Here is a 20,662-nt window from a genome sequence, read left to right on the forward strand (position 1 = left end):
CTGATGAGCGACCTGATGAGTGGCATAAAGAGGGTAGATAGAATCTTCTTCGCATGGCTGGGGTATTAAGAACAAGTGGGTGTAGGTGCTTGGGAGATTGCAATGAGATCGGTTTGACACAGGGAGTACTGGTTTTTGGAATATGTTGTTAGAGGAGATGATGAAGTTAGATACAGTCAGTGAAGAAGCAGTTAGACAGGCACTAAAGTAATACTCACAAAGACTTTTATTTATAGAGCACTTTTCAAACGGATGATGCAGCTCAAAGTGCTTTACAATGGGCTAAAAGTACAACCATGAAAAAAATAAAAGACAAGAAGATACTAATTAAAAGCAAGGTCTTGAGCTGGTGTTTAATAGTGTTAGCTAAGTCTGTATCCCTCATAGTTTTAAGGATTGAATTCCACACTTCAGGAGTATGGTTCAAAAAAAAGCTGACCTTCCAATTATCTTTTGAGGGAGATTGTTTAAATTTAATTTTAAGAAACCAGCAGACGAAGATCTGAAAGCTTGAGCAGGATTATAAAATGAAAATGGTTCTGTGATGTAGTCTGGTCTCAGGGCATTAAGAGCTTTAAAAGTAAATATGAGACATTTAAAATCAATTCTAAAAGATACAGGAGGCTAATGCAGAGTAGCCAGGATGGGAGTGATATGCTCCCTCATCCTGGCTTTAGTTAAAAATTTAGCAGCCATGTTCAGAATGAATTGAAGCTTGTCAATGGATTGCTTCGGAAAACAAATAAAGAGTGTATTGCAGTAACCTAGTCTATTCAATTTAAAGGCATGAATTAGTTTTCAGCATCATTACATGACAGAAACAGACATACCTTTGCAATATTTCTTAAGTGTAGAAATGCTGCTCTTGTCACTTTCTTTATGTGGGATTTAAAATTCAAATCTGAATCAAGGATAACCCAGGCCTGTTACTTCTGATTTTACAAGGAGAGCCAAGTTCCTAAGTTTATCAAGAAGTTTATCTCTTTTGGCTTTGGGACCAACCAAAAGTATAGCAGTTTTATCTTCATTTACTTTTAAGAAATTATTGCATTTGTTTATTGCAGCCATACCTGATGTCAGAGAAGATAAGACCATAAGACAAAGGAGCGGAAGTCAGCCATTCGGCCCATTGAGTCTGCTCCGCCATTTTATCATGAGCTCCCATTTCATCTCCCATTATCATCTCCCATTTCGTCTCACTCCCCAGCCTTCTCACCATAACCTTTGATCCCCTGGCTACTCAGATACCTATCAATCTCTGCCTTAAATACACCCAATGACTTGGCCTCCACTGCCGCCCATGGCAACAAATTCCATAGATTCACCACCCTCTGGCTAAAAAAATTTCTTTGCATTTCTGTTCTGAATGGGCGCCCTTCAATCCTTAAGTCATGCCCTCTCGTACTAGATTCCCCCATCATGGGAAACAACTTTGCCACATCCACTCTGTCCATGCCTTTCAACATTCAAAATGTTTCTATGAGGTCTCCCCTCATTCTTCTAAACTCCAAGGAATACAGTCCAAGAGCGGACAAACGTTTCTCATATGTTAACCCTCTCATTCCCAGAATCATTCTAGTGAATCTTATCTGTACCCTCTCCAACGTCAGCACAACCTTTCTTAAATAAGGAGACCAAAACTGCCCACAGTGCTCCAAGTGAGGTCTCACCAGCGCCTTATAGAGCCTCAACATCACATCCCTGCTCCTATACTCTATTCCTCTAGAAATGAATACCAACATTGCATTCACCTTCTTCACCACCAACTCAACCTGGAGGTTAACCTTAAGCGTATCCTGTACGAGGACACCCAAGTCCCGTTGCATCTCCGAACTTTGAATTCTTTCCCTATTTAAATAATAGTCTGCCTGTTTATTTCTTCTGCCAAAGTGCATAACCATACACTTTCCAACATTGTATTTCATTTGCCACTTCTTTGCCCATTCTTCCAATCTATCCAAGTCTCTCTGCAGACTCTCTGTTTCCTCAGCACTACCGGCCCCTCCCACCTATCTTCGTATCGTCAGCAAACTTAGCCACAAAGCCATCTGTTCCATAATCCAAATCGTTGATGTACAATGTAAAAAGAAGCGGCCCCAATACAGACCCCTGTGGAACACCACTGGTAACCGGCAGCCAACCAGAATAGGATCCCTTTATTCCCACTCTCTGTTTCCTGCCAATCAGCCAACGCTCTATCTACGTATGTAACTTTCCCGTAACTCCATGGGCTCTTATCTTGTTTAGTAGCCTCATGTGCTGCACCTTGTCAAAGGCCTTCTGAAAATCCAAATGTACAACATCCACTGCATCTCCCTTGTCTAGCCTACTGGTAATTTCCTCAAAAAATTGTAATAGGTTTGTCAGGCAGGATTTTCCTTTAAGGAATCCATGCAGAGTTCTGCCTCAGCATGGGCGTTATCAAGCTCAACCGAGATGTACAATTGTGCGTCATCTACATAACTGTGGAAATCAACTTCATGCACTGAAACGATGTATCCTAAGGGGAGCACGTACAATGACAAGAGTAGGGGACTAAGAGATCTTCCCTGAGCAACAGCAACAGCATTGTATCTCTTGGTAAACTGGTCTCCAAGACAGACAAAAAACTTCTAAGATATATGAATGAAACTAATTAAGTAGGCATGGCATAGTAGGGTATTGTCCTAATGTGGGATGGGTGTAGATGAGCTGAAAGGTTGTCGCAGAAGTAATGTGCCAGAGAGACTGTTTCTATGACTCTAACTACTCAGACACTGTATTCCAGACCCGAACTGTTTGTTGTCTCCTCTTTGATTTTTTCACCATTCACCTTCCTACACCATCTGGTTCAGATATAAATACGCATTTCTGAATGGCAGCAACTCATTCTATTTGCTTCTCATCACTAGAAGAGAATTGGTAAAGTCAGGTTCGTGGCACTGAGGCTAACAGTCCTGTTCAGTGGTGAGCACCACTGACTGGATGAACTGAAACAGCTCAGGAGGTTTGCACACACAACCCTTTGCCACCATCCATCAGTAGGGAGCCAGCTGTCTTGATCCTGGCTCTCACACCTTATATTCCCTCCTTATTCTGCTGTTAATCCTGAGCCCAAACCATCTTCCCTCTGGAGTAAGTCACATTGCTTCAGTGGGCTGTTCTTCGTGGCTGAGGGACACCTTATTTTCTTCATGTGTTGCATACTTAGGAATATTGATTTTTCTCCATTATTACCTCTTTTTTACAAGATGTTCCTCTTACCTGTCACAAAAATGATAAAGCTGCAGAGCCACGATGAAAGGCCAGTGTGTGTGGGACCACTGCAATGCCCTTTACAGGGTCACCAAAGACTTGATGGGCCAAGTTGTTGTGTGTTGTAACTGCAAAACATAGAACTAATTGAATGAAAAACACAGGGAGACCAGGAGCTCATGTACTCTTAGTTTCATTTTTACTTTAGCAAGGCACACATATATGACGTATTGGTGTGATGATGTGTGCCATTCACATACTTTTACGTATAACCAGTAATAACTTATTTAAACAAAGAATGCTTAATCAAACAATATATTTACAATAATACTCAAATATTACTGAAATAGTAAATACACAACACTCCTCCCTGCTTAGCTATATACTCCAACTTAATATAGAATGCATCTCAAATTAGATCTGCTGATCTATCCCAAGCAACCAGGAAAAGCTTCGAGCCACCACTTTAACTTTGACCATGCCTAGATGGCCAGCATGTAGCTCCTCCAACACTTTAGCGCTCAGCTTGGATGGTACAACAACCCTCAATCCCCACACAAGGCAACTCCCTCGACAAGGGCAAGTTCATTCTGAAGCAGGTAAGAATGGGAAAACTGGGGTAATGAATTACTTAAACAAAGAACGCTTAATCAAACTATAATATTACTCAGATATAACGGAAATGTTAAATACCCAGCACACATGGCCTTACTTATGTTTTAATTCTGTGCTCCTCTTCCAGTCCCCATTGTTCATATTGTTCATCATCATATCATATTTTTAATGCTGAGAATCTGAAATACAACATAGAACAGGACTGTCAGCCCAACAATGTCTGTTCCTACCATGATGCCAAATTAAACTAAACCTATGTGCTGCACATAATCCATATCCCTCTATTCCCTGCTTATTAGAACCCTACAACACAGAAACAAACCCTTCAGTCCATCTGGTCTGTGCTGACCTGATCTTGTGCCTAGTCTCATCTACCTGCACCTGGACTATAGCTCTCCATACCCCTCTCATCCATATACCTATCCAAAATTCTTTTAAATGTTACCACTAAATGCATAGCCACCAGTTCCGCTGGCAGCTCATTCCGCACTTGTACCACCCTATGAGTGAAGATCCCTCTCAGTTTCCCCTTAGATATTTCATTTTTCACCCTAAACCTATGAACTCTAGTTCACGTCTGTCCAAATGCCTCATTATTATTATTATCATACCTGCTTCCATCACTTCTCCTGGCAGCCCACCACTCTCCCTGTAAACAAACATGCCCCACGCATCTCCTTTACACTTTCCCTCTCTCACTATAAAGCTAGTATTTGACATTTCCACCCTGGACTGAAAACAGAGTGGTTAAATTACTGGACTAATTTCCTGAGGGCTAGAACATAAATCTTTGATCATAAATTAGATCAAATCCCACCAAGATAAATGGGGAATTTAAATTTAAGCGATTTATTGAAAAAAAAACATACAAACATACAAATGTATAAGGGAGGAGGAGTAGGCTACTTGCTCCTTCAAGCCTGTTCTGTCAGTTGACACAATAATGATTGAAACTTCAGTCCCAACTACCCAAAGTAACTATTCAACCCCTCCTTATCTCCAATCGCTATGCTTTAAAAATACTCAAAGACTCTGCTTCCATCACAGCCTTTCAGGGAAGAGCCTTCCAGAGAGCCACAAGCTTCCGAGAGAAACCATTTTGCCTCATTCCTGTCTGAATAGGTGACTGCTAATTGTAAATGGGATTTCTCATTGTTATATTCTCCCACAAGAAGAAACATCCACATCTGCCCTGTCAACACATCTCAGTATGGTAATTAGTAAATCAACAGATAATTGTTAAAACCTATCAATAACCATCAAGAAAGCAACAGCTACCTTTAAATGGTCTGACCTGTTTGTGATGTCAGATCCACAAGTCAATGACCAGCTCTATTGCTTTCTGGCATTAACTGAAATAATTGTTTTTGACATCATGTCATTGGGTTATCTCCTTCCTGTACTCCATCCTGTCACTGCTTGAGATTTGGCCCACTATAGTGGTATCATCTGTTGAGGCTCTATAAGGCACTCGTAAAACCACACTTGGAGTATTGTGTGCAGTTTTGGGCTCCTTATTTTAGAAAGGATATACTGACATTGGAGAGGGTTCAGAGAAGATTCATGAGAATGATTCCAGGAATGAAAGGGTTACCGTATGAGAAATGTCTGGCAGCTCTTGGGCTGTTTTCCCTGGAGTTCAGGAGAAGGAGGAGAAATCTCATAGAAACATTCTGAATGTTAAAAGGCACCTATATTTTATGGTCTTATAGAGTTCTAGATCGAGTTAGAGCAACATCTAGCCACACAGTCATAAGTGTATAGGGTGTGAGGGGCTGAGGGGGGCCAATGGAGCACCAATGTTGAGGATAATCTTGGCAGAGATGTTGCTGCTTATCCTTACTATTGCAGCATGTTGGTCAGGGAGTCAAGAATCCATCAAGGGATGTGCTGAGTCCTAAGTCTAGGAATTTCAAGATTAATTTGGTGTGAGTTGCGTATGGGCTGTAGTCAATAAATACGAGTTTGACCTAGGTGTCTTTGTTATTCAGATGCTCCAGAAGTGTGTGTAGGACCAGGGAGGTGGTGTCATTTTACATGTCCCCTTCCCTAAAATGTAACTGCCCAGGACTTGAACTTTCTTCTTCTCCTCCTGCTCCTTCTTAGTCAACACCCCGAATGAAGGGTGACTTGTTTCCTTTCTGGTTCTCTGAATTCTTTGGTGATTGAGGAGGCCAGGCCCTTTCACACAGAAGGTGTGGGGGCAGCTGGTGTCTGACGGTGGGTAGTTAGTCAGAGTCAATATATTATGAAAGTATATATGTGTCACCAACACCACCTTGAGATTCATTTTCTTGCTGGCATTTACAGCAAAATAGAGTAATACAATAGAATTTATGAAAAACCACACATAAACACTGACAAACAACAGGTGTGATTTGTGAGTGGTCCAGTCCTTCCACCACTTACCCACTGTTTCTGTCTTCCTGATGCCTGGCCTCAAAGTCCTCAGTGGCTCACTCTTGCTCACAAATGCTTCTCCACTTTAGTCATGGATCAGGGGTTCTGCAATTCTTCAAGGAGACTTCAAGCACATCCTTGACTATTTTCCTCTATCCACTGCTACACTCTTCCCATGACAAAATTGGTACAGAACTTTGGAATACCAGTCTGAACCATCTGTATCAACGTACAGTGTTCTATGTGCCCTGTAAAATGGCTTCCCTGCCAACAATTGTATTCTAATGTAACAGAAATAATGTATACTATTAAACAATTACATGCAGATTTTGTGTGAAGCAGGGAATGGGTAAAGCCTGTGCAATGAAGCAGAGAAATTCTTGAGGAGTATTCAGTGTAGCTTTTGTTTTGTTGTTTGATATATTGGTGACTGAGCAAATAAATGGACCTCTGCATGTCAAAGTCTGATCTTTCAATTGCATGAATCGCTTCTGGAAATTCCACACATCTGTGCTATGAATGTTAAGCCAGAACTGTCTGGATGATTCTCTTTTTGGAACAGTTGGCTATGCCTTCACAGGGCAGAGAAAAACTGCTCTACCACATGAATGAGAATAAAGCATACAAATTACTGAAATCTTAGTATGCGGCTTATTTTTCCTGCTGTGTGATTTGGATTAAGCCTTCCGAGCAGGAAGTTTATATTTATTCATGACTTTAGTAACAATGAGAAGGACATTTCAGACATATACTATGGAAAATTTAACCTGTACAAACTAATAAAAGTTGAAATATTTCAAGTTCATGGAGCACACCAATGTAGTGAGATAACTAGAAGAAACTTGTATATTAACAATTTGGTAAGTTCATTTATCATTGTCACATGTACTAAGGTACAGAGAAAAATGTTGTTCTGCATGCCATCCATACTGATCATTTAATCACATCAGAACAAGAAAAAAGCAATAACAATGCTGAATAAAGCGTTATGTTACAGAGAAAGTGCAATGCGGGCAGGCAATAAGGTTCAAGGCCATAATGAGATAGATTGTGAGGTCAAATGTCCATCATATAATGCAAGAGGTCCATTCAATAATCTTATAACAATGGAGTACAAGCTGTCCTTGAACTTTGTGGTATGTGTTTTCAGGCTTCTGTATTCTCTGCCTATAGGGAGTGGAGAAAATGAACAGGGTAGGTGGGGTCTTTTAAGTAATTGCTGCTTTACTGAGGCAGGGAGAAATGTCAAGAGTCAAAGGAAGACAAAGAATTATTCATAAATCCAGCTATTTCAGTCAGCATATTCCGGTATATACTCAGTTCTGTTGAACTGGCTAAGCTTATTTCACATTATTGTTCAATGATCATTTATTTTCCTAGCTCGCTTAACAAGAAACTGAAGAGAGCAAATGACTTGTCTGTCTGACATTGCACAGGTTCATCCCAGATCCTTTACCTCCTCTATTTTCCCAGGCTTCAGTCTTAAACAAGCACGGTGACTGAGCATCCTCACACCTCCACGGAAGAAAACTCCACTAGTTCTGATAAAGAAGTGGCTTCCTATCTTAATCTTAGGTGATACATGACCATCCTTCAAAGATACAGCATTGGCAGTAGTGATATGCGATGACATGCAAAGCCTTGTAGTTTTTCATTTATTTCAGAGTACATCCTTTATTAAAAAGAAAGTGGAATATGGTTCCTTGGAACTGCTGTATGGAATATCTGCAAAAAATTCTAGAGGCTATTGCAGATGGGATTGGAGAATCAGAAATCAGATTTAACACCATTCTTGGACTGAAGGGTTATTAGGCATGGGAAATCTTAAACGAGCAATAGAACAAAATCACTGTAGGTGGTGGTCTGGTAAAGTTGCACATGCAGAAATTCACAGACAGACCCATACATCCACAGATATTAATTTTGTTTAATAATCCCTTGTGTGGCACCTTATCAGAGGCCTTCTGAAAGTCCAAATACATTACATTAACTTGTTGGCTCGTAATAATTTTTTATATCAGAACTGGATATATTATCACCGATTTAGATTACATGAGATTTCTAGTTTTGTGGCAGCAGTGCAGTTCAAAAACACAAAATTACCATAAATTGCAAGATTAAATAAATCTTGTAGTGTTCATGGGCCGTTCGGAAATCTGATGGCGGAGGTGAAGAAGTTGTTTCTAAGTCATTGGGTGTGGGTCTTAAGAATCCTGTACAGTACCTCCTCCCTGATGGTAGCAATGAGAAGAGACCATGTCCTAGATGATGAGAGCTCAAAAAAGTTCCAGTACTTTTGGTAAGATGGGGTCATTCAAAGACCAATATGGATAAGTCTTGGGGGCAGAGGGCACAGCTGAGGTATTAAACCAGTGCCTTACGTCAGTCTTCACTCAGGAATAAGATGCTGCGGGAGTCTTAGCAAATTATGGTGTAATGGGGAATCTGAAAAGACTAACATTTGAAAAAGAGGAGGTGCTAGAATGCAAACAGTATTGGTTTATAATTGTCACATCTACTGAGACACAGTAAGAAACTTGCTTGCATTCTGTTCATACAAATTGAACCATTGAGCTAGGACAAGGTAGAACAATAACAATGCAGAAAAATGTGTAACAGCTAAGAGAAAGCGCAGAGCAGGTAGACAGCAAGATGGATGGTCATAAAGAGGTAGATTGTGAGGGCAAGAGTCCAACTTATCATACAAGAAAACTATTTAATAATCTTATAACACCAGAGTACAAGCTGTCCTTCAGTCTGGTGGTACATGCTTTCAGGCTTCTATCTCCTGCTTGATGGAAGGGGGGAAAGAGATAATGCCTGGGGTGGGTAGGGTACTGTAATTGTACCCATCCTCAGAGACCAGTCTGACTGTGATAACTAAGAGTGGAGTCTCTCTGCTGTCTGCCACAGGGAACGTTATTACCATGGTCCTCCTCAACCATCTCCTCCCTGTGAGCAAAGATCTCCCCAAAGCACAGTCCAGATTCCATCAGTGTGCACTTAAATCCTAAGCTGTATGCGGATTCCTGAATAATCTATGAACCCACGAACACTACCTTGCTTGTCCTTCTTGCAATATTTATTTATTGTAACTTATAGTCATTTTTATGTCTTGCACTGTACAGCTACACTGAACAACACATTTCAGTGATAATAAATCTGATTCTGATTATTTTTAGCCAGTGTGTAACAAGACCAACAAGAGAGGTGGGGAAATTCTGGGTTTAGTTTCAGGGAATGAAGCTTAGTACTGCAAACAGTGGCTCAGAAAAAGTACTTTGTGGTGGTGATTAGAATTCACAAATCCTTTTTCCTGAGGTTCTTTTTCCTGTGGGCATACTTAACAAATCTATAGAACAGTAACTGTAAACAGGATCAATGAACAACAAACTGTGCAAATGCAAATATTAATAAATAACAAGCATGAAATAACAAGATAAAAAGTCCTTAAAGTGAGACCATTTGTTGTGGAAACATCAGAAAAAGAATGAGTGCAGTTATTCCCTTTTGTTCAAGTAATCAGAGTTGTGGATTCTAAACAGTTGACATGCACAGGCAAATAATATCTATTAAAACTGAAATGCGTAATTAAACTATGAAACTGCATATAAAACAAGTGAATTAAAGTATATAAACAATGAAAAGAAACATTAACCTTAACCATATACAAGTTTGCTGATGACACCACTGTTGTGGGCTGTATCAAGGGGGTCAGCATACAGGAGGGAGACTGAAAACTTGTCTGAGTGGTGTAATAACAACAACCTCTCACTCAATGTCAATAAGACCAAGGAATTGACAGCAGACTTCTGGAGAGGAAAACCAGAGGTCCATGAGACAGAAACCAATAGAGGTGGAGTAGGTCAGTAACTTTAAATTCCTGGATGTCACTATCTTGGAGGACCTGTCGTGGACCCATCATATAAATATTTTTACAAAGAAAACATGACAGTGCCTCTATTTCCTCAGGAGTCTGTGGAGATTCAGCATGTCATCAAAAACCTTCACAAACTTCCACAGATGTGTGGTGGAAACTGTGCTGACTGGCTGCATTATGGCCTGGTATGGGAACACCAATACCTTTGAGTGGAAAATCTTACAAAAGTTAACGGATTCAGCCCAGTACATCATGGGTTAAACCCTCCCAACCATTGAGCACATCTACATAAAATGAAGCCACAGGTAGAAGGTACAGGTGACTCAGGACTCACACCACCAGTTTCAAGAACAGTTACTACCCCTCAATCAGCAGGCTCTTGAACAAAGTAGGATAACCTCACTCATTCGAGGACTCTTGTTACTTCACGCTCGTTATTTATTGCTATTTATTTATGTTTCCATTTGCACAGTTTGCTGTCCATTGATCCTGTTTAGTTACTGTTCTATGGCTTTGTTAAGTATGCCTGCAGAAAAAGAATCTCAGGGCTGTATGTGGTGACATGTACTCCAATAAAAAATTTTACTTTGAATTTTGAACTTTTAAAATAAGGCAATATTGTTTCAGAAAAGCCTACTAATCTGCAAAACTTATCCTCATTATGAATACTGGGGTTTTGGAGTTTGCTCTAGAATAAATCTGGAAAGTCTGAGCAAGGTCAAACAACCTCATTGGACTCAATGGTGAGTGCAGGATGGAACATTGTGACAGATTTATGTACAGGTCAGTCTGGGTGTTTCTCCCATTTAAGTGGTTGCATGCCTGTGGTTCCCCTTCAGAGATAACGACTACAGCCAGGCAATTCGGCCAATCATTTCTCCCTCATTTACAATATATCTGGTTGAAATAATGTATGAAGTGCCAATAAAAAAAATACCATGAAACACAGGAGCAGAATTTGGTCATTCAACCCTTCAAGTCTGCTCCACCATTTCATCATGGCTGATTTATTATCCCTCTCAACCCCGTTCTTCTGCCTTCTCCTTGTAACCTTTGATACCTTTACTAACCAAGAACTTATCAACCTCCATTTTAAATATACCTATTAGCTTGGCCTCCACGGCTGTCTGTGGCAATGAATTCCACAGATTCACCACTTTCTAACTAAAGAAATCCCTACCCATCTCTAACACGACAAAATCCGCAGGTGCTGGAAATCCAAAGCAACACACAAAAAATGATGCAAAATGTCCTCCTTCTTCATAATAAGGGGTTTTCCTTCAACACCACTCACACCTGCACCTCTTCCATTTTACACACGTCAGGCCTCACTCCATCCTCCCGCTGCCACACCAGGGTAGAGTTCCTCTTATCCACATTTACCACCCCTCTAACCTCCACATCCAGCACATAATTCTTGGTAACTTCTGCCATCTCCAACGGGGTCGTTCCACCAAGCACATCCTTCCCTCTCTGCTGCTTTCTGCAGGGATTGCTCCCTATGTGACTCCCTTGTCCAGTCATCCCTCCCCACTGATCTCCCTCCTGGTACCTAATGCTTGCAAGCAGAACAAGTGCCACACCTGCCCCTACACCTCTTCCCTCACTACCATTCAGGGCCCTAAACAGTCCTTCCGGATAAGGTGACACTTCACTTGTGAGTATGTTGTGGTCATCTACTGTATCCTGTGCTCCTGGTGTGGCCTCCTGTATGTTGGTGAGAGCTAACGTGGATTGGGAGTATGCTTCGATGAGCACCTAGGCTTTGTCCACGGAAAATGCGGGATCTCCCAGAAGCCACCCTTTTCAATTCTACTTCCCATTCCCCTTCTGATATGTCAGTCCACGGCCTCCTCTACTGCTGTGATGAGGCCACACTCAGACTGGAGAAGCAACATCTTATATTCCGTCTGGGAAGACTCTGACCTGATGGCATGAACATCTCAAACAGCTGGTAATTGCCCTCCCCTCACCATTCCCGATTCCCTCCCTCACCTTATCTCCTTACCTGCCCATCACCTCTCCTTCCCATTCTTCCATGGCCTTCTGTCCTCTCCTATCAAATTCTCCCTCCTCCAGTCCTTTATCTCTTTCATCAATCAACCTCTCAGCTCTTTACTTCTCCCCCTCCCTCTCTCCCGGTTTCACCATCTTGTACTTCTTCCTCTAACTTTTCAACTCTTTTCCCGGTCCTGATGAAGGACCTTGGTCTGAAACATCAACTGATTACTCTTTTCCATAGATGCTGCTTGGCCATCTGAGTTCCTCCAGCATTTAGACAATAGGTGCAGGAGTAGGCCATTCGGCCCTTCGAGCCAGCACCGCCATTCACTGTGATCATGGCTGATCATCCACAATCAGTACCCTGTTCCTGCCTTCTCCCCATATCCCTTGATTCTGCTATCATTAAGAGCTCTATCTAACTCCTTCTTGAAAGCATCCAGAGAATTGGCCACCACTGCCTTCTGAGGCAGAGCATTCCACAGATCCACAACTCTCTGGGTGAAAAAGTTTTTCCTCAACCCCGTTCTAAGTGGCCTACCCCTTATTCTCAAATTGTGACCTCTGGTTCTGGACTCCCCCAACATAGGGAACATGTTTCCTGCCTCTAGCGTATCCAATCCCTTAATAATCTTATATGTTTCAATCAGATCCCCTCTCATCCTTCTAAATTCCAGTGGTATACAAGCCCAGTCGCTCCAATCTTTCAACATATGACAGTCCCGCCATCCCAGGAATCAACCTTGTGAACCTACACTGCACTCCCTCAATAGCAAGAATGTCCTTCCTCAAATTTGGAGACCAAAACTGTACACAGTACTCCAGGTGTGGTCTCACCAGGGCCCTGTACAGCCGCAGAAGGACCTCTTTGCTCCTGTACTTAACTCCCCTTGTTATGAAGGCCAACATGCCATTAGCTTTCTTCACTGCCTGCTGTACCTGCATGCTTACTTTCAGTGACTGATGAACAAGGACACCTAGACCTCGTTGTACTTCCCCTTTTCTTAACTTGACATCATTCAAATAGTAATCTGCCTTCCTGTTCTTGCCAGCAAAGTGGATAACCTCACATTTATCCACATTAAACTGCATCTGCCATGCATCTACATACTCACCCAACCTGTCCAAGTCAACCTGCATTATCTCAACATACTCCGCACATTTCACACTGCCACCCAGCTTTGTGTCATCTGCAAATTTGCTAATGTTACTTTTAATCCCTTCATCTAAATCATTAATGTATATTGTAAATAGCTGCGGTCCCAGCACTGAGCCTTACGGTACCGCACTAGTCACAGCCTGCCATTCTGAAAGGGACCCGTTAATCCCTACTCTTTGTTTCCTGTCTGCCAACCAATTTTCTATCCATGTCAGTACCCTACCCCCCATACCATGTGCTCTAATTTTGCCCACTAATCTCCTATGTGGGACCTTATCAAAGGCTTTCTGAAAGTCCAGGTACATTACATCCACTGGCTCTCCCTTGTCCATTTTCATAGTTACATCCTCAAAAAATTCCAGAAGATTAGTCAAGCATGATTTCCCCTTCATAAATCCATGCAGACTCGGACCAATCCTGTTACTGCTATCCAGATGTGTCATAATTTCATCTTTTATAATTGACTCCAGCATCTTCCCCACCACTGATGTCAGGCTAACTGGTCTATAATTCCCTGTTTTCTCTCTCCCTCCTTTCTTAAAAAGTGGGTTAACATTAGCTATCCTCCAGTCCTCAGGAACTGATCCTGAATCTATAGAACATTGGAAGATGATTACCAATGCATCCATGATTTCTAGAGCCACCTCCTTAAGTACCCTAGGGTGCAGACCATCAGGCCCTGGGGATTTATCAGCCTTCAGTCCCATCAGTCTATCCAATACCATTTTCTGCCTAATGTGAATCTCCTTCAGTTCCTCCGTTGCCCTAGGCCCTCCAGCCACTATTACATCTGGGAGATTATTTGTGTCTTCCCTAGTGAAGACAGATCCAAAGTACCTGTTCAACTCGTCTGCCATTTCCTTGTTCCCCATAATAAATTTACCCGTTTCTGTCTTCAGGGGCCCAACTTTGGTCTTAACTAATTTTTTCCTCTTCACATACCTAAAGAAGCTTTTACTATCCTCCTTTATATTCTTGGCTAGCCTGCCTTCATATCTCATCTTTTCTCCCCGTATTGCCTTTTTAGTTATCCTCTGTTGCTCTTTAAAAGTTTCCCAATCCTCTGGCTTCCCGCTCATCTTTGCTGTTATACTTCTTCTCTTTTATTTTTCTACTGTCCTTGACTTCCCTTGTCAGCCACTGTCGCCCCTTACTCCCCTTAGAATCTTTCTTCCTCTTTGGAATGAACTGATCCTGCACCTTCTGTGTTATTCCCAGAAATACCTGCCATTGTTGTTCCACTGACATCCCTGCTAGGAGTGTGTGTTGCTGCTCAGCTCTGTTCTAAAGGGGCATTTTTATATTGCAAGGCTGTTCTAAAGGGGCATCCTTCTATTCCGAGGCTGTGCCCTCTGCTCCTAGACTCTTCCACTACAGGAAACATCCTCCCCATATCCATTCTATCCGGGCCTTTCAATATTTGTTAGGTTTTAATGAAATCCCCTCATTCTTCTAAACTCCAGTGAGTACAGATCCACAAACATTCCGCACATCTTAATTCCTGAGATCATTCTCCAGTCCCTCTCCAGCACATTCTTTCTTAGGTCATGGGCCCAAAATTGCTCAACAATATTCCAAGTGTGGTCTGACCAATGCCTTATAATGCTTCTGCATTACATCCTTGTTTTTATATTCCAGCCCTCTCAAAATGATTGTTAACATTGCCTTTGTCTTCCTCACCATCGATTCAACCTGTAAGTTAACCTTCAGGGAATTCTGCACGAGGACTCCCAAGTCCCTTTGCAACTCTCATTTCTGAATTTCCTCCCTATTTAGAAAATAGTCTATGCTTGCATTCCTTCTACCAAAGTGCATGCCCATGCACTTCCTTACAATATATTCCATCGGCCACTTCTCTGGCCATTCATCTAATCAGTCTAAATCCTTCTGCAGACTCCCTGCTTCCTCAACACTACCTGCTCCACCACCTACAGTGTCTTTGCATAGTCTGCAACTTGGCCACAAAGCCATCAATTCTATAATCCAAATCACTGACTTCGCCTGCCAAAGGGTAAAATATTGACAAAATTTAAGGAGATTAAAATAAGGGGTAAAAGAAAGTAAACAAATTTTAAATTTTAAAACCCAAATCTTAAAAGATAAAACTAATGAGATACTTAATCTATACTTAAATCACACATCCAGTTCTTAGGCCAACTTTTGACTATCTCCTTCAACTTTGATTAAAAAGCTGCTCTAAGTGTGTTAGGTTTAACAATATAACACAAATACAAGTTTAGTTCTTTTGTAACTGCTCCAAAGTCCTGTAGAAAATTTTACTAGCATTACAACTCACTTCAATAGGTATAATAGAAACAAAAATTCTTCATTGAGAATGTTACATGTTACATAAGGCAATTTGGGGCATTTTAAAATTGTTGGTAGGATTGAGAGTAATTGAAAGTGGGAAGAATATTAATCAAGTTTATCATCAAATTAACACTGTTAAAGATAATCTGTCCATACTCATTGTTGGCCTTGGGAATGCAAGGACTGTCAATTGATTGCTGCACTACCTCAAGGACTAAACGTCAAATACATTTTTTTAAACTTGAATGGCACTTCGGAATTTGCTGAGAAATATTTTTCTCTTTTTAAGCCTTAATGGAGTCCTTTACAAAAACTCTGTGAAAGGTATTGATTGAGTAGTTGTTATAGGAGTTTCAGAGTTCTGGGAATTTCATCGAAGAGTTTTATTTGTTTATTAACCTGCACACTTAGATGGACAACAACCTTAGAGCCAGGTATATTGTTACAATTTACACTAACTTTTCAAGTTAATTTTAAACAGGGCAAAAAGCATTCTCTGCACATAAATATGAAGCAATTCCAGGTAGCAGTGAGCCACCTCCAGCCTGTTCTCAAACTCAGCCATGAGTTTATACAATAGTTCAACCACAAAGGCTACTTCACCGTGGGCTTATCATCATCAGTTACAGGGCCCAAAGAAGTCTTGCTCACAGATCAATTTTGATGCTCAGCTGAGACCTGCAGCCAATGTCCACCCTGGTTTAACCAACTGTCAAATGTGTTAATTTCTGTCCCGGCAACATCTTTGTGAATGTCCTCTGCACTCTTTGCAGCTTAATGGCACAGCAAAGCTAGAGTCAGACAGCATAGAAACAGGATGTTTGATCCATCTAACCCATGTTGGCATCAAGATACCCCATTTGTCAGCATTTGGCCTATAACCTTCTAAACCTTTCATATCCATGTACCTATCCAACTGTATCTTAAAGGTTGTTATTATACCTAATTCAACCGCTTCCTCTAGTGCTTGATTCCCTGGAAAAAAACTGAGTGTACTCTCCCTATCTGTGCCCCTCATGATTTTATACACCTTGGTTCACCTCTCAATCTCCTATGCTCCAAGGAAAGACGTCCCAGCCTGTTTGACCTTTTCTTAGTCCCTCGAGTCCTGGCATCAAATAATCTAAATGTTTGTGAATAGCTCTGACATTCAAATGTTCTATAGCTACTAAAAATTAATCATACTATTAAAATTTTAAAATTATTTTAAAATTTAATGTCAAAATTCCGTTCATTTAATTCAATTAAATCAAATAAACGCAACTTACTTTAAACTTAACTCTCTCCTTCTCTACATTTTGTCTCCATCAGAATGGATGCAGCCATTGAAACTGTGCCACATCTAACCTGGCCCACGTTCCGTGAAGGTTGATGTCCATCGCCTAAATCCATGAGAAAATTTAGTACTTTTCTGTTTTCACATCCTCACATTAGAGTCAAGCTTCTCGGCAGTTACAGAGGAGGTAAATGTAGTCCAAGCTTGGTTCTACTGAAGTAACTAAGGCATCTTTCATCATGTTAAAAAAAAAGTGAGAAAGATTCCCTGTGCTGATACTCATGTTCTACTTGTGAATGTAATTTCCAAAACAAAATTGCGTGAGGTAACAGATCGCCACGCCTGCTCCAATCCTCGGATGCAACTTTGACAAAATATTTACAGAAATCTTGTGCAAGGGAAATAAAACAGAAAGGAAGACCCTACTTTGTTATGAGAACAAAAAGAGAAAATTCAGGCTACACACACACAAAATGCTCAATGCTAGGCAGCGTCTATGGAATATGGAAAAGAGTACAGTCAACATTTCAACTGTACTCTTTTCAATAGGTTCTGCCTGGCCTGCTGAGTTCCTTCAGCATTTCAGCATCTGCAGATTTTCTCTTGTCAGAGAAAATGTGGGAGCAGTTTTCTGATTTCTGACATGTATTGTTCTGGGAGTTTTATTTGCTTTGTAGTTGGTCAGTATCTATTAATGATTTCAATGAATTATGCTGTTCAGTGAATTCAATAGTAACTCATAAGACATTTATAATGACCGTGGCAAAACCTGTGATACCCTCTCAGTTCAAAATATTTTGGCTTAAAATCCATTGTTGAAAGGGAATTCTCCATTTTAAAAGTGACTGCAGAGGTCGTTGGTGTATTAGTTATGTTCTTCCAACGTCTCTCCGGCAGCAGATTGGAAAAACATGAATATTATATCTCTATCAAGAAAGGAGGGAAGCAGAATGCAGGAAATTGTAGGCCATTTAGTCTAATTGCTATTTGATAAATCCATTTAGAAAAACAATGGAATCAAGAAGACTTACCATGGTTTATGAAAGAGATCATGCTTGACATCCTCACATGCTTTAAGGTTATAATAAGCTGTGTGGATGAAGGGGAACCAATAGATGTAATATATTTGAACTTATTGGAATCATTTCATAAGATGCCCTATGCAAATGTTAAGAGCTCATGGTATTGGAGTATCAAATTTTCATGGAAAGAGGGCTGGGTAACTATAGTCAGGATAGATGGCTTCATTTTCAGGCTGGCAAATGTTGACTAGTGGTGTACCACAGGGATCTATATTAATGGTTTAGCCAAGTGGACCCAGTGGATAGTAACAAAATTATTGACGGTACAAAGATAAGTGAGAAAACATGTGCAACACACACAAAATGCTGGAGGAACTCAGCAAGTCAGGCAGGGTCTATAGAGGAAATAAACAGTCAACATCATGGGCCAAGACCCTTTATCAGGATTGGAAAGAAAGGTGATAGAAATCAAATAAGGTGAGGAAAGGGGGAGGTTTACCAGCTATTAGGTGATATATGAGACCAGTTAAGGGGGTAGATGGGTGTGTTGGGGATGGGGGACAAAGTGAGAAGGTAGTCATAGTCATAGTCATACTTTATTGATCCTGGGGGAAATTGGTTTTCGTTACAGTTGCACCATGATTAATTAAATAGTAATAAAACCATAAATAATTAAATAGTAATATGTAAATTATGCCAGGAAATAAGTCCAGGACCAGCTTATTGGCTCAGGGTGTCTGACCCTCCAAGGGAGGAGTTGTAAAGTTTGATGGCTACAGGCAGTAATGACTTCCTATGACGCTCTGTGTTGCATCTCGGAGGAATGAGTCTCCGGCTGAATGTACTCCTGTGCCCACCCAGTACATTATGTAGTGGATGGGAGACATTGTCTAAGATGGCGTGCAACTTGAACAGCATCCTCTTTTCAGACACCACCGTCAGAGAGTCCAGTTCCATCTCCACAACATCACTGGCCTTACGAATGAGTTTGTTGATTCTGTTGGTGTCTGCTACCCTCAGCCTGCTGCCCCAGCACACGACAGCAAACATGATAGCACTGGCCACCACAGACTCATAGAACATCCTCAGCATCGTCCGACAGATGTTAAAGGACCTCAGTCTCCTCAGGAAATAGAGATGGCTCTGACCCTTCTTGTAGACAGCCTCAGTGTTCTTTGACCAGTCCAGTTTATTGTCAATTCATATCCCCAGGAATCTGTAATCCTTCACCATGTCCACATCTACAGATGCGCCGGACTGTCTGCACCACTCTCTGCAGAGTGCTGCGATTGAGGGAGGTACAGTTCCCCTACCAGGTAGAAGAGGTAAAGGACTGAAGACAGTGGAGCATGGAAGAAAAGTAAGGAGGGAAGGAACCAGAGGGAAGTGATGAACAGGTGAGGAGAGAGCGAGAGGGCAACCAGAATGCGTAGTGGATAACGGGGGGGGGGGGGGGGAGAAGAAACTACTGGAAGTTGGAAGAATCAATATTCATGCCATCAGGTTCAAGAAGTCATCACCCTGACACAGTGGTGTCAAGGAAACAATTTCTCCCTCAATGTCGCAAAAACAAAGGAGCTGGTTGTGGACTACAGGAGGAATGGAGACAGGCTAACCACTATTGACATCAATGGATCTGGAGTTGAGAGGGTGAATAGCTTTAAGTTCCTTGGCATACACATCACCGAGGATCTCACGTGGTCTGTACATACTGGCTGTGTGGTGAAAAAGACACAACAGCGCTTCTTTCACCTCAGATGGTTGAAGGAGTTTGGTATGGGCCCCCAAATTCTAAGAACTTTCTACAGGGGCACAGTTGAGAGCATCCTGACTGGCTGCATCACTGCCTGGTAGGGGAACTGTACCTCCCTCAATTGCAGCACTCTACAGAGAGTGGTGTGGACAGTCTGGCGCATCTGTAGTTGTGAACTTCCCAGGGACATTTACTAAGACAGGTATGTAAAAAGGGCCCGAAGGATCATTGGAGACCTGAGTCACCCCAACTATTACTGTTCCAGCTACTACCATCCTGGACAGCTTCTTCCACCATGCCATCAGACTGCTTAATTCATGCTGATGCGGCTGTATTTCTATGTTATATTGACTATCCTGTTGTACATAATACTTATTATAAATGACTATAATTGCACATTGCCCATCTAGACGGAGACGTAATGTAAAGATTTTTACTCCTCTTGTATATGAAACATGTAAATAATAAAGTCAATTCAATTCAATTCTCCTCCACAGATGTTGCCTGGCTTGTTGAGTTCCTCTAGCATTCTGATTTCAAACAGCTGCAGAATTTCTGGTGGTGAAGTGGGAAAGCATGTTGCTAGGACATTCATTAGGAGTCTGAGGAGATCTGGTATGCAACCAAAATCTTGCAATTTTCTATAGATGGAACATGAGAGCATCCTGACTGGTTGCATCGTAGCCTGGTATGGAGGCTCCAATGCACAGGATTGCAGGAGACTACAGAGGGTTGAAGACGCAGCCAGTTCCCTCATAGGCACAACCCATCCAAACATCAAGGAAAGCTTCAAGAGGCGGTGCACCTCAGGAAGGCACATCCATCACTAAGGACCCTCACCATGCGGCATACGCCCTCTTCTCATTTTTCCAATCAGAGGTGAGGTACAGCAGCCTAAAGACCCACTCAACACTGCCAAAGGCACCTTTGAGATTGCATTCCCAGGACAGAATGGGAAGTACACCTCAGCTACATTGGGATCAGAACCCTGATTATAATTAAAACCAGTACA

This window comes from Mobula birostris, chromosome 1, assembly GCF_030028105.1.
Source record: "Mobula birostris isolate sMobBir1 chromosome 1, sMobBir1.hap1, whole genome shotgun sequence".
NCBI lineage: Eukaryota > Metazoa > Chordata > Chondrichthyes > Myliobatiformes > Myliobatidae > Mobula > Mobula birostris.